The 14,437-nt window shown below is 43.9% G+C and overlaps 1 protein-coding gene and 1 long non-coding RNA gene across 17 annotated transcripts in view; one reads left to right on the top strand and one right to left on the bottom strand.

Moving 5' to 3' along the window:
• The window catches only part of DLG2 (discs large MAGUK scaffold protein 2), a 1,462,668-nt gene that overhangs the window by 103,947 nt on the left and 1,344,284 nt on the right, over positions 1-14,437 (bottom strand). The window lies entirely within an intron of this gene.
• Positions 1-14,437, top strand: part of LOC117871256 — a 91,648-nt gene that overhangs the window by 33,179 nt on the left and 44,032 nt on the right. The gene's annotated exons all lie outside the window — the stretch shown is intronic.

Here is a 14,437-nt window from a genome sequence, read left to right as displayed (position 1 = left end):
CTTATCTTTAGAAACTGGCTTACGGAATCTAAAGACAGGAGTAATTACAGCAGTCATTCACCACAATCTCAGTCTGAATTTTCTAAACTTCCCCAAAGTCATAATGAATGGGAAAATGTGACAGAGGAAATAGCGGCTGTTAAGAGGGAGGATTATATAAATGTTTGGTCTCCAGGAAGAATAAAAGTATTGACCCATCTTTGAAATGGATGGGGTGGGTAACATCCTCAGCATGCTACTGCCAAAATTATTCCCAAAGTGGCCCAGCAAAACCTTAACTGCTTAAGAGATATACGGGAATACAAATACCTGCTCGCATCCCCAAGTAACTGCTTCCCTCCCAAATGGTACTGTAGTCTTATGTCAGAAGTACTCCATCCTGAAAACAATACTTCTGGGACTGCAAGTTTCAGAAGCAGGAAATCAGATCTTCCTGACTTCTACCTGCCAGTCAGGAACTAGTTCTGGGAACTGCAGCAAAGTTAGCAACATAAAATTACCTTGCACGTAGGCAACGGATGCGTAGCAATACACATCCTGTACTGTAATAACAACTAGCAGGTGTATCTATAATTGGAGTTGTGTAATGTCTAGCGTGGAGGAGTGGGAATGTCTCCAATAGCAACAGAATGGACTTAAAAAAACACCAGATTCATGAAAGTGGGCGGATTAGTTTCATTGTTTGAATTTCACTTAGTAAGTGACATTCTGACACTAACTGGGTCTAGTAGCAATTTCTGATCTTCTGTATTTATAGATAAAACAGATAAATGCTTGTGAGAGAAGTATGAGCTATAAGAAGAAGTTTCATGGGAGATAAAACAGCAGATACAGAGAGCTGAAAGGCAAATATACATATAGATAAATATACGCACACACATACACAGGTGCTTTTTTTTTTTTTTTTACCTCACAGTGCTCCCATCCAGTACTCATCAGGAGGGGCCCATGTAGGCAGAATTAAGTCCCACCTTCCCAGGGACTCATAGGTGCAGGAACTAGGGGTGCAGGGGGTGCTGTTACATCCCCAGGTTTTGCCTGGGGTTCTGGCCACCGGCCCCAGGCCTGGGGGCTCCGCTGCCAGCTCCGCGCCTGGGGGCTCCACTCCTGGACCTGACCCGGGGCTCCGTCCCCAGCTGTGGCACAAGCCTTGGCTGCCTTGCCCCCATCTGCATCCCTCCCCTCCCGGAGCCATGGCCCTGCTCCCAGTCCCAGCTGTTGAGCTGTAGGGGGCAGTAAGGGGCGTGGACAGGGGTAAAGAGGGGCACAGTTCAGCACCCCCACTCTAAAAACTGTTCCAGCACCACTGCATAGCAGATGCACAGAAACAGAGCAACAGCACCAGTGTTAGGACTTCTGTACAGCAACCTACTAGGTCTGATCGACCCCTCACTTAAATTGATTCAGAACCAAACTTATTGTCCAGCCACTGGCATGCCTCCTGCAGTCCTAGGCAGACTGGCTGCACGGCACCCACATTATCCTGGACATGGAGATCCTGGATAAACCAGCTGCAGGACAACCACAGCAGTCCATGAAACTAGCTGCATGAAACCCATTTGGATGCATGATATTAGGGCAGGGGCGGGCAAACTTTTTGGCCTGAGGGCTGCATCGGGTTTCCGAAATTGTATGGAGGGCCAGTTAGGGGAGGCTGTGCCTCCCCAAACAGCCAGGCGTGGCCCGGCCCCTGCCCCCTATTCTACCCCCCCTGCTTCTCACCCCCTGACAGCCCCCCCCAGGACTCCTGACCCATCCAACGCCCCTGTTCCCTGACAGCCCCCCACCGGGACCCCTGTCCCATCTAGTCCCACCCCATTCCCTGTCCCCTGACTGCCCCTGCCGCCCCATCTAACCCCTCTTCTCATTCCTGAATGCCCCCCCCAGGAACTCTGCCCCATCCAACCACCCCTTCTCCCTGTCCCCTGACTGCCTCTGGAACCGCTGCCCCTGACTGCACCCCCGCCGCCCCATCCAACCCCTCCTCTCATTTCTGACTGGCCCCCCGGATCCCTCCCCCCATTCAACCCCCCTGTTCCATGCCCTTTGACTGTCCCGCCCCCTAACCACAACCCCGCCCCCTGACCACCACCACCACCCCGAACTCCCCAGCCTTCTATCCAACCCCCCCGCTCCCTTACCGTGCTGCCTGGAGCACTGGTGGCTGGCGGTGCTACAGCCATGCTGCCCAGAGCAGTAGGACAGGCAGCTGCACTGCCCGGTGGGAGCCAGCTATGCCACCGCGCAGCGCAGAGCACCAGGTCAGGTCAGGTCTGCAGCTGCGCTGCCCCAGGAGCTCGCAGCCCCGCCATCCGGAGCATTGCGCCAGCGACGCAGTGAGCTGAGACTGTGGGGAAGGGGGAACAGTGGGGGAGGGGCCGGGGGCTAGCCTCCCGAGCCAGGAGCTCAGGGGCCGGGTAGGAAGGTCCACGGGCCAGATGTGGTGTGCGGGCCGTAGTTTGCCCACCTCTGTACTAGGGCTACATGGTGGTCCCAAGCCAGTGTGGTCCCAGACCTTCTGCTGAAGGACTTTGTTCTCTGGTAAGACAGTGAGATAGCAGCAAACCTTAAGTTGTAGCTGCTTTTGGACTCTGTATGGACCTTAATTTCTGGTAGGCAATTTACTTGTATTCTTCGCATGCTCACTGTATAGTACACTCAGACATCTATATTTCTGATGATAGGCATAAGAAGATGATATGGTAGAGCCCACCGATCACCATGGCCTACTCACTTAACACAACTGGGTTCCCTTTTCCACAGATGGATTACCTCACTGTGAAGAAAAGATTCTCCTCATTTATCTTTCTTGGAAAGTCCCTTCACAAGGAAATTCTCACTCTTCTCCTCCTGGGTCACCTTCCATTGCAACAATACTCATCTTGACTTTATGATCTATGCGCTTAGTTTAGAGGGTTGTCTGCCCAACCATGCCTCTGGGATCCATTTATGTGAGATCCTCAGATGGGAGGCACTTTAATAGATGCTAAGCATTATTATTTTTGTTTCTCACTTGACCGCTGACTTAGCAACCCTGAGATTTTTTATTTGCTTGTACTGTACACAAATGTACTGTACTTTGCTGCAGTATACCCCCCACTTTGACTAAATTTATGGGAGCGTTTTACCTCGATTGGTTTCCTTGTCTACATCCATGTTCTAGCTTGGCTTGTACTTTCCCAGCACATCACTGAGCAATAAACTAACCAATGTCCTTTCTTAGCTGTTGACATGGAAACATAAGAGCTGTTTGTCAGAGACTACATGATATTTTCAAACAGAGCAGAAAAGCCCTAGATGCATGTTTTGCTGATTCACTTTCAGCCATTTTAAGCTCCAGACAATCTACTTTGTTGTCATTTTTTCCTGCCTTAATTGATCATGTTCTGAATCTGTATTAAAAAATCAGGCCATCTGAAATAGTGGCTGTTTTGGTTATTTAAATCTTTCAAGAATCATATTCCCATATTCTTAAACAAGGCAAAGTCTTTTCATCATTGTTTTCTGCTTTAGGAAACTACTGTATTCTAGTTGACGCTTCCCCTCTGAGTGAGGCACTGCTCCATGAAACTGGCAGTGCCACTAGGGATCTGGGAAACAGAATATATGTATATTGAAAAGCTGTTAAAGCATCTCCTATGAAAATAAAAGGTGCACTGCTTCCTTAGCACATGCTTAAGTCTATTACCTGTTCTAGGACATTGTTTAACTATCTTATGGGACAGAACATGGAAAATGGCCAGAAGTGTATGCCACTTATTTCTACCATATTTGCTAAAAGACAATCTGTTCCAGCAGGGATTAGTAATTCAGTATTTAGTTTATGATTTCACTGCGCAGCCAGTAATTTAGCACAAAATTAGATGCAGGTGATACTTAAAAGATCCACTGGCAAGGTAAAGAAATGGACTTCTATAAGAATGACCTGAATAGGGAACTCAGATGCAATGGGAAAATGCATCTTTTAAAGGATTAATCTACTGTATATATTGTACTATAAAGAATTTAAATCAGCGCTTGTCCTCCTGTACAACAACAAAACTACTGTAAGCTGTAGTTTATTCCATAGGGTCCTAGCCTGCCAGGTACTGAGTGCCATGGGAATCGTGTGTGTTCAACACCTAACAGGAAGTGTGCGGCAGCTTGTAGGATCAGACCCATAACAAGCTATAATTCACCAATTGGAGAATCCTCCCTTGAAATGCTTTTTAAATGAATGGCAAGATGCACAGACTCCAGCACAGCACCAGGCTCCATCTCTTCTGTAGCAGGATCTTTGGGGTGGCCCACAGATTGCCCCCTTTTTTAAAAAAGAAAGCGGGTGAGTTTTGGTGGGGTTCCACAGAATCATCTCACTAACCCTCCCCAAAATCTTCAGGCCACCCTCATGCAAATCTGTGGACAGGAGTTGGTTACGTTGGGGAGGGGACCTGAAAAACTGCTGTGAAGGCCCAAATAAAAATGATAAAAATGGACTCTTCCCATCACCCCCCCTTGCAAGGAGCTTTTGGGTAAAGACTGCACCATCTCCCACAAAACGAGAGATATCTGGCCAGTGGCTGTGTACCCCATTCCCCAGCAGCCGGTAGCTGAGCTGGACGTGTGGCTGTGTGCCTGGAAAACCTGGTTGCACAACAAATTAGGCCTCTGATAGGCACATTGTCCATTCTAGGGGACCATTATTAGGGAAAGGAGACAGAGCATCAGCAATGGGTTAAGATTCCCAGCATCAGACGGTAGGGGGTGGAGTTAAATGACATTTTGAACCTCATAAAGATGCACAAATGCTTCACCTTTTGCTCAGTTTGGCTGAATTGGTTCTTCTGCCCTGACAGCAATGTCCTGCCTCAACTGTAATGTAAATATAAGAGGTAGCTGTGTTAAGGTTGGTGTCAGAATCTGAGATGAGAATGCTGTGACTTTTTTGTGGTTATACTTTTGATCTTTGCTGTCCATTACCTGCTTTTTTCCTCCCCAAAGGGAGTACTATTAATGTCCGTAAAACCAACTTTACCTTTTAAAAACTATTAACTATTTAAATATTAATACAGCAGGAAAATATGCTGAGATAATAAGCACAGTGTTAGAGAAATCTTTAGCCAGGTCATTTGGCAGCTAATAGCCCCACCTGACCATATATCAGGTATATCAAATTTCATACACCCAGAATATATCTCAGGCATATCACTGTACTTTCGGCATATCACATTTTAGTTCATTTCACACCAGAACTCCAACAAATTTTAAAGTCTCAATTTAAGAGCCACTGAGATGTGAATGTCTGCAGATTAACAGTTCTCACACTTGTCTTTTACATGGAGAATAGCTAGCCAGCCGCAGCATACACACACCATTATTGGGACCTTAATTAAGGATCTCTGAAAACTTATGGGCCTGATTTTCAGAGGCGCTGATTACCTGTGGCACCAATTAGAGCCATGGGTACTCAGCAATTCTAAAAATCAGTCTCTCCTATCCTCTAATAACTACCCCCTTACCAAAAATGATGAGTAAAATAGGTTTCAGACATGCTAACAAAATAATCATATGACCTTAGAACCCCAGAAGGCAACCTTTCACCTGTTTTCCTTCATATGAATTGGTCTGATTGGCCTATTCCATTTAGAGTGTCTTGGATTGTTCTGTAAACTGGGTACTTTTTTCTAGCTATTAGCTCCATGCCGAGCTCCAAAATAATAAAATTATCTACGTATAGGCTATACTACCCAGGTGGGTCCCAAGAGGCCCCCAGGCAGCTTGCTTGGGGTTACCCAAGTAGGACCAAAAAGGCCCCAAACCCTGTTTTCCTTTTCAGGAGTAGGGAACCAAATTGGGAAGGAGGGATAGCTCAGTGGTTTGAGCATTAGCCTGCTAAACCCCTGGTTGTGAGCTCAATCCTTGAGGGGGCCACTTAGGGATCTAGGGCAAAATCAGTACTTGGTCCTGCTAGTGAAGGCAGGGGGCTGGACTCAATGACCTTTTTTTGGGGAGGTTTAGGATGGATATTAGGAAAAACTTTTTCACTAGGAGGGTGGTGAAGCACTGGAATGGGTTACCTAGGGAGGTGGTGGAATCTCCTTCCTTAGAGGTTTTTAAGGTCAGGCTTGACAAAGCCCTGGCTGGGATGATTTAGTTGGGAATTGGTCCTGCTTTGAGCAGGGGGTTGGACTAGATGACCTCCTGAGGTCCCTTCCAACCGTGATATTCTATGATTCTAAGTGTTAGAAAGTCAGGAAGCAGATGCTGCTGAAGCTCCATAATCCAGAGGACTGAGCTGATAGTATAAGGACAGCCTTCCTGCTCCAAAAAACAGCACATACAAAACCAAAAAAGGAGTAAGGGATAAGGAATGAGCTCAGCCTGAAAAGAGACCATCTTGCCCTACTTTAAAAAAGTGACAGTTTGGAGAGGGATCTTTATTTGTGCTTTATTTCTGCCTCAGAAACGTATAGTCTTGGATTTTTACCTGGTTATGAGCCTGAGACAGCTCCCATTGAAGCCAATGAAAAGACTCCCTTTGATTTCAACGGGAGCTGGACCACACCTTGTATTAATAGAACACTAGCTGAACACTAGCGGTAGAATATTCAAAAATGCATCCTTAAGTGGAATATGCCAAATGGGTAACTGCCTACACAATTTGCCATTTCCCAACTCTAATATGCACTTGCAAGCTCCCTGACTCATTTTGCATGTGCAGGTTAGGCATACACACATCTGACAATTTCTAAACATATTAACAAATGCTTTACTAAAATCACTCTCTCTATATTGTTCCATTTAGAGAGATTCTTTGCAACGCACTTTTTCAATCTGTGCTATAATTTAGAATTTGGAATTGCTTGAGATTCATCAAAGGTAAATTACCAAACATTATGAAAAATCCTACTTAACACCATTTATGTTTTGATATAAAGAGAGAGCTGTAGTGGTTTCTATCTTGCCATGCAGTGTACAATCAGGGCTGTGTAAGCTCTGGCGATTATAAAAATAAAATAGTAATATTTAGGTTCCAAGTTCACCCATAGAACTCCCCTCCCAAAGCTATAATTCTGTAATAAAGTTTTGCAGCATGAAAGAGAAGTAATTTCAGGTGTGGCACTGTGGATGGGAGGAACTATACAACCATCCAGTCTGGAAAAACACGCTGCCCGTGTGTATGTATCAATAGCTGTTGATTTTATTCCTGAGAGTGTCAAATGAATTTTGAAGCAACTATGGGAGGCAAACAACAAGAATGTGAGAAATGTATTGATTTGCAAAACAAGCAAACCTAAAAATGCAAAGCACTTTGTTACTGAAATAGAAACAGCAGATACAGCACCGGCTGCCTTTACAGCTTGTTTATGGTAAGTCTGCATGTCTGAGGAGAAATGTGCAGAGAGGAAAGGATGCTCCCCACTTCTGAAGGCTTGTTCTGCTAATTAATGGATTAAGATATGCAGATCATGCCATAGACTGCAGTGTTGAGTGTCTCCGTAATTTCTATGGACATAAAGACTAGGCTATTACAGCTTCTGTATTTGAAGTTTTTTATATTTTTAAATTGCCATTCCCCTTCATAACTCCCCCGCCCCCATATCTAGTGAAGTTTTATCTTCACTGAGTCTCTCTTGCAGTGGGAAACTTCTTCTCCCAGATCTTCAGGGCACTATTTTGTCATCTTTACATGTTCATTTTTCACATTTAGGGTTTTCAGAGGAGAATTCCGTCTTTCAAACCTAATCCAATGCTTACTAAAGCCAATGGGAGTGTTTAGCCTCCAGAAAGAAAGTAGGATAAAATGGTGGCTGTAACAGGCATTCTATAAATGTAACCAACTGGAGGCTGCTTGCAATCCTCACAAACTTTGGAGACTGAACTCCTCAGTTGTAACTCACTGCAGTGCCTGAGCCGAAATCCTGGGACTATTTTCAAAACAGAGCTCTCCCCAGGTGCTAGTACAACTATGGCATCAAGTCTATTTTTAAGGAGTTAAGTAAGTGCATGTACTGCCTCTAGCACCAAGTGGAGGATTCATTGTTCTGGAAATCAGAGTATACAATAGAATGCTCCTACCCCCTGGCGTATCTCCTTTAAGCCATACGGAATCCCGATAAGTTACTACGGCAAATGTTCACATTTTACCCTTTGTGGCTCAATAAATAAATTAGCAAATACAAACACATATATAATGCTTTTAGTGTTCAAAGAGCCATGCTGACATTAGTTAATTATCCCTCACAACCTTCTGAGGTAAGAAAACAATATTATCCCCATGACTGTAGAGATGGGGAAGCTGAGGCAGAGGGGTGAAGAGATTTGCTGAAAGTCATCCAGTGACTTGGTGGCAAAGCCAAGGTTAAAACTCAGGGCTTCCTGATTCTCATCCCACTGCTCATTTTTCCAGACCACTTTGCCTGTGAGCATGCAGATTTGAAAGATTGAAGATACCTTGTGAACAATTCTGAAACTTCTCCCTTTTAAAGATTTCTTATAATTTTGTATGATTTTACAGCTATAGCTATTCTATATAGGTTTCTTATACTATGCTCATCACCACCTTCTAGCAGTCCACTAAGCATTAAGCTCAGGTTCATATAGGCAGGCACAATAAAACAATAATCTGATATGGAACCATGTGTGATGTCCAGAGTTATAATAGTCTATAAAACATAGATTTATACAGAGGGACCTAGATAAATTAGAGGATTGGGCCAAAAGAAACCTGATGAGGTTCAACAAGGACAAGTGCAGAGTCCTGTACTTAGGACAGAAGAATCGCATGCACTGCTACAGATTAGGGACCGAGTGGCTAGGCAGCAGTTCTGCAGAAAAGGACCCGGGGTCACAGTGGACAAGAAGCTGGATATGAGTCAACAGTGTGCCCTTGTTGCCAAGAAGGCTAACGGCATTGCCAGCAGATCGAGGGACATGATCATTCCCCTCTATTCAACATTGGTGAGGCCTCATCTGAAGTACTCTGTCCAGTTTTGCATAATTAAACATAATTTAAAATACTCCGTTTGAATTCTGTCAAAGCTTTGGAAATGCCTTACACCAAATACAACAAAATGAAGACAAAAATAATTTCCTTTTAACAAACATTTTTACTGAATTTAATGCTCCCTGGATTGAGGTGCCTGAGGTACTCTCTTTACTGTACAGTATTGTTAGAATTGGTATAGCATGGGCAATAGCAGTGCAAGCTACCTTGCGTTGCCCATCAAGGGGCCCCAGCCCTGACCTGGAGGACCACGTTTAGGGCTGATAGAGGTTGAGGCTCCATGCCCATTTGAACTGTGGTGATTCATCTCAGACTTGTGATGTAAAGGAGTCAGTTTAGATATGTGAAAAAAAAATCTGGACTGCGGCATGCCAATCTAAACACTTTACAAAAGACAACAATCTCTTGCAGGCAAAATAAAACCACCCCCAATGAGGGGCGGTAGCTTTGTTGGTGGGAGAGCGTTTCTCACTGACAAAGCACTTTTCACATCGGTGCTTTTCATCGTTAAAACTTTTGTCGGTCAGGGGGTGTTTTGACACCCCTGACCGACAAAAAGGTTTAATGACAAAAATGCAGTGTAGACCTAGCCTAAGTCTCCATAAATGTCTTGATCCATTACTTAATCCAGGGTTCTAAACATCCAGATGGATTCTGGGTTAACTCCCCCCAGTAATAATATTTAGTTATAGACCTTTCTGCAGAGGTTCAATTTGTAATATATAAAAATTGGAAAGTACTGTAGTTGTGTATTCTAAACTTACCAGAACCCTTTTCATCAAGAAATCAGAGAGACAATCCTATGAAGGCAGGTTCTTTGGCATGGTATGCTCCCTCTAACACCTAGTTTTCAACTGGCTGCAGTGAGATGTATAGTTCTGACATGACAACCTATATCTCCTGAAAATCTTGCACTGATCTACTTTAAGATACACACACATACACACAATTTGAGGCATCTATTAATTTAATGGCATAGTTTCTTCATGTCTACACTAGCAGATCCCTCCAATGCTTGACCATTAACACTAAAATTCCACTGGCTGGATTCCTTTCAACCAAGGGACTTCACTTCCTAAATATTTTAGTCCTTCAAAAGGTTGCCATATTCTACAGCCCATGAGTGACTCTGCAGAACTGGGAGTGGACAGCGCAGCTGTTTTAAACCAATATACATGTTTTTGCAAGAGCAAGTGTTTTAACCTCTGAGTTCAAAAGACAAGAATGTAGTCAACACTAAAAAGTCATCTGTGTATAGCACGATGTTTAGCTTTATTGATGGTCTTCACCCTACTCTCCTATCAAAGGGTTTGTGAGCTAGCAGTTGAGTTGCTAAGAAATAAAAGTGGTGAAAAGCAGAACCTTCTCTCAGCACTCTAATTAAAGCAAATTGATCCAAAACAAATCCATTAACCTTAGCCAGGCAATAAAGGAGCTATAAATAACCACTATTTAGCCCATTACACATCAGTTCCTCCACAGGCATCATATTGTCTGTTTTTCTTTCCCTTGTTCTTTCTCACTGAATCGATTTATATGCCAAAGTAAAAGAAAATCATCTCCTGTTTTTCAATCCTCACCTAGAGTCTCATAATACTCTTTGTGGCCCTGCAGTTGGTTGCTGTGGCCATTCTGATAACATCCCAAACAGGGGATTAGTGCTTCACGGGCAGCAGGAACAGAAGAATTCTTAAGAAACAAGGACAGTATTTTTATATAAAGCCACTACTAAAGAGAACAGATAAAGAGAAACACAGAAAATATGATTTATAGTCAGAAATACTGTTGAAGAGAAATGTTTTCCATGAACCAGCAGAGGCTCTTTGAAATGACTAAGATAAAGAGGAAGAAAAGAATACAACCCACCAAAATTAAACAAAGGAGTTAAAAGGGCTACACAATTCCTTATGTAAAAATCCCTCTCTCTGGTTTATTCTTAGTATATACAGTTTTTAAGACTACATTTTAACAGCTGTGACAAATGCAGTTCTAGCGCCTATGACCCATTATCTTCATATTGTATATTCTTTACACTTCATTTAATAGTAATGACTAAATGTGTTCCAATTGTTAGGGGGTTGGACTGTGCCAAGCATCAGCATGTGCAATTCCCCTGTCTGCGTGAGGAGAGGATCAGCTACCTTCTTAAGACAGAGGATCTTCAGAGAGGGTGGGGTCAAATAGGATTCTGTGAGGAATCCACACAAACCTTCACAGAGCCTGAGGCTGTATTAGCTTTTTGCATGCCTCCCTCTGCACGAAAGAACCCCTCTTGAAGTCATTTTCAGGGGCAGCAGAAGATGAAGGAGCCAGATGGAGCCATGCTTTCAGAGACAATGGTAGACAGGGAGTCTCCAGAATTGGTATGGAGACCCCAGCATGCCGTGGTTCCCCCAAGGTCGTGTGTGTGGGGGGAATCTGCAAGTTTTAGGGTTTGAACCCACTGCCCATTCCATGAGGAAAGTAGCAAACTCAATCCCAGTTGGAAGGATCTGCTGGAAACTCTGCATGGCTCCTGCCACAGACTTTATCTTTCCTCTCACACGTTTCCACAAGAAGGGCAGAAGACCGACACTTCCTATCCAGCTGTTGCTGGTGCACTAGTCGTATTTAGTTTTTAATAATTCTCAATTTAAGAGAAACTTGTTTTCCTCTCTTCTGGTTTTCCCAGTGTAATTTTATCTACGCAGCAATTACTTTATGTACCCACGCACTGCCTAACCAATGAAATTTATCCCAATTAAAACTCCAACGCTAAAACATTTCAAGCTGAATATATATATATATACACACACACACATAAGCTTGTATTCAACGCAGAATGACAAAACCGCAACGTCTTAAATAAAGAAGAAATGAAGAAAAATGGAATCATTAACTTTCCATCATAACTGGGAATTGCTACGTAGACATTTTTAGGATAATTAGCAGCATCTTGTCCTTTCACGCACTGCACAGATGCTTACCAAAATGATCATCTAAAATGCACTTGGCCTGAATTTCAAGACCATTATTACAGTATTCTCTTATGCTGCAGACTTTTCACAAAGGTCCCTCGATGAGAAGGGGATTATATCCTTAATGTCCCCAGCAAATGAAAACCTCACAGAACATGGCATGCTTGCTATGTCATTCTTCCCCCCACCACCCTACTGCCCCAGTACCTAATAAAGACAGAAACTGCCTTAGTAATGACCATATATTATTTGAATCAACAGTGCCTCGCACAATGGAGGCCATGCCCCTGACTGTGGCCTCTAGGTTCTACTACATTCCAAACAAATAATAATAATATGTAAAATACAATGCTTATCAAGTACACTTTTAGTAGAGCTGAACACAGCCAGCTTTCTTGGCTTTGACTGCATGAATTTATGCAACTAAAAATGAACTGAGGTTCTTGAGGTTTTATGGTTGAGGCTTTTCTGCTCAGTTCTGAAATAAAAGAACAGATCTGTATTTGTGGTATGGGAAGTGATATTTAGACATATGGCTAAAAGACATCAGAAGAGTATTGGGCTACTGAGAGGTCACCATGATGATTACTGGAGATTTTTGTTTAATCAAACTCCATCTTACAAAATTATAAACTATTTGTTTCCAATTGCGAATTTAAAAACAACAGATGTTACTTCAACAGCTGTGTATTAAGACAGAGGATAATATTTTCTAAAGGGCCTAAATAACTTAGGAGTCTACGTTCCATTTTCAAAAGTGATCTACGCACTTAGGCTCAGATTTTAAAAGACACCTAAAGATGCAGATAGGTGCCTAGACAGATTTTCAAAAGCATTTAAGTAGATAAGGTGACAAACTCCCTTAATTCACCTGTTTAGGTACTACTGAAAATCCCAATAGGTGCCTTTAGGTGCCTAAATTTCTTGGAAAATCTGACCATCAGACCCCTATGTCACATTGACTTTCAATAAGACTTAGGCTCCTAAGTGCCTAAATCAATTTGAAAATGGCACTTAGGTGCTTTTGAAAAGATTACTCAGAGGCTATGGAGTCAGTTACACTGCGAGTGCTGCCAATGGGGACCTTGGGCTTCTGAATCTCTTTCCGGGTAGAAGTATTCTACCTGTATTTACAGTTAAGTTTTGATTTTTAAAAAACCTGTGTATTAAGTTGATGCTTGTGAAAGGTGCTGGATTGTGAGCAGAATGAAGTCCTCTATTTACAGAACAAGTGCTGTACTGGTAATGACATCAAAAATGTCCCCACATTTGCCCCACCAAGGTGCCTTCTGTGGCAGACATGGGGCTATTCTGTAATAATCTATGGATACTAAATTGGGATTTTTACTGTTGGGTGTATTGGGTTTAATTAACAGGGATGTTGGGAACAGGGCCGGCTCCAGGGTTTTGGCCACCCCAAGCAGCCAAAAAAAAAAAAAAAAGCCGCGATCGTGATCTGCAGCGGCAATTTGGCGGAAGGCCCTTTGCTCTGAGCAGGAGTGAGGGACCGTCCGCTGAATTGCCGCCGAATAGCTGGACCTGCTGCCCCTCTCCGGAGTGGCTGCCCCAAGCACCTGCTTGCCACGCTGGTGCCTGGAGCCGGCCCTGGTTGGGAAACAAACAGGAATTCAAAACAATGATTCAAGAAAAGACAAACAAACTACTGAAGGTTGTCACAAGATAACGGAATGGACAATGACTCTAGAGCAGGGGTCGGCAACCTCTGGCACGCGGCTCGCCAGGGTAAGCACCCTGGCGGGCCAGGCCAGTTTGTTTACCTGCCCCGTCTGCAGGTTCGGCCAATCGCGGCTCCCACTGGCCGCGGTTCATCGCTCCAGGCCAATGGGGGTGCTGGGAAGCCGGGGGCAGCACATCCCTTGGCCTGTTGGAGTTGGAGAATCACATGACTTCACTGAAAGGAAAAGTTAAGGCAGGAGTCCTGACACCAGTGGTTGTGCATTAAGAGAGAGACCAGAGATGGGTCAGAGGTGCAGCTAAACCTGTACCCATGACATAAGAACAGCCATACTGGGTCAGACCAAAAGTCCATCTAGTTCAGTATCCTGTCTTCCAACAGCGGCCAATGCCAGGTGCTTCAGAGGGAACGAACAGAACAGGTAATCATCAAGTGATTCATCTCCTGTTGCCCATTCCCAGCTTCTGGCAAACAGAGGCTAGGGACACCATCCCTGCCTATCCTGGCTAATAGCCATTGATGGACCTATCCTCCATGAACTTATCTAGTTCTTTTATAGTCTTGGCCTTCACAACATCTTCTGACAAGGAGTTCCACAAGTTGACTGTGCATTGTGTAAAGAAATACTTCCTTTTGTTTGTTTTAAATCTGCTGCCTATTCAAGATACTTCTATCCTGGTCTGGACAGATCAACCTCTGGGGATATGAGAGAAGTTCCATCTCAATCCCCATTCAGTCCTTGACCTCTCTACTGAAGTACCAATTAGTGCCTGTTGGGGTTCCTGTCACTGGGAACTG

This window comes from Trachemys scripta, chromosome 1 (assembly GCF_013100865.1).
Source record: "Trachemys scripta elegans isolate TJP31775 chromosome 1, CAS_Tse_1.0, whole genome shotgun sequence".
NCBI classification, from domain to species: Eukaryota; Metazoa; Chordata; order Testudines; family Emydidae; genus Trachemys; species Trachemys scripta.
This window is presented reverse-complemented; position numbering and strand designations above follow the sequence as displayed.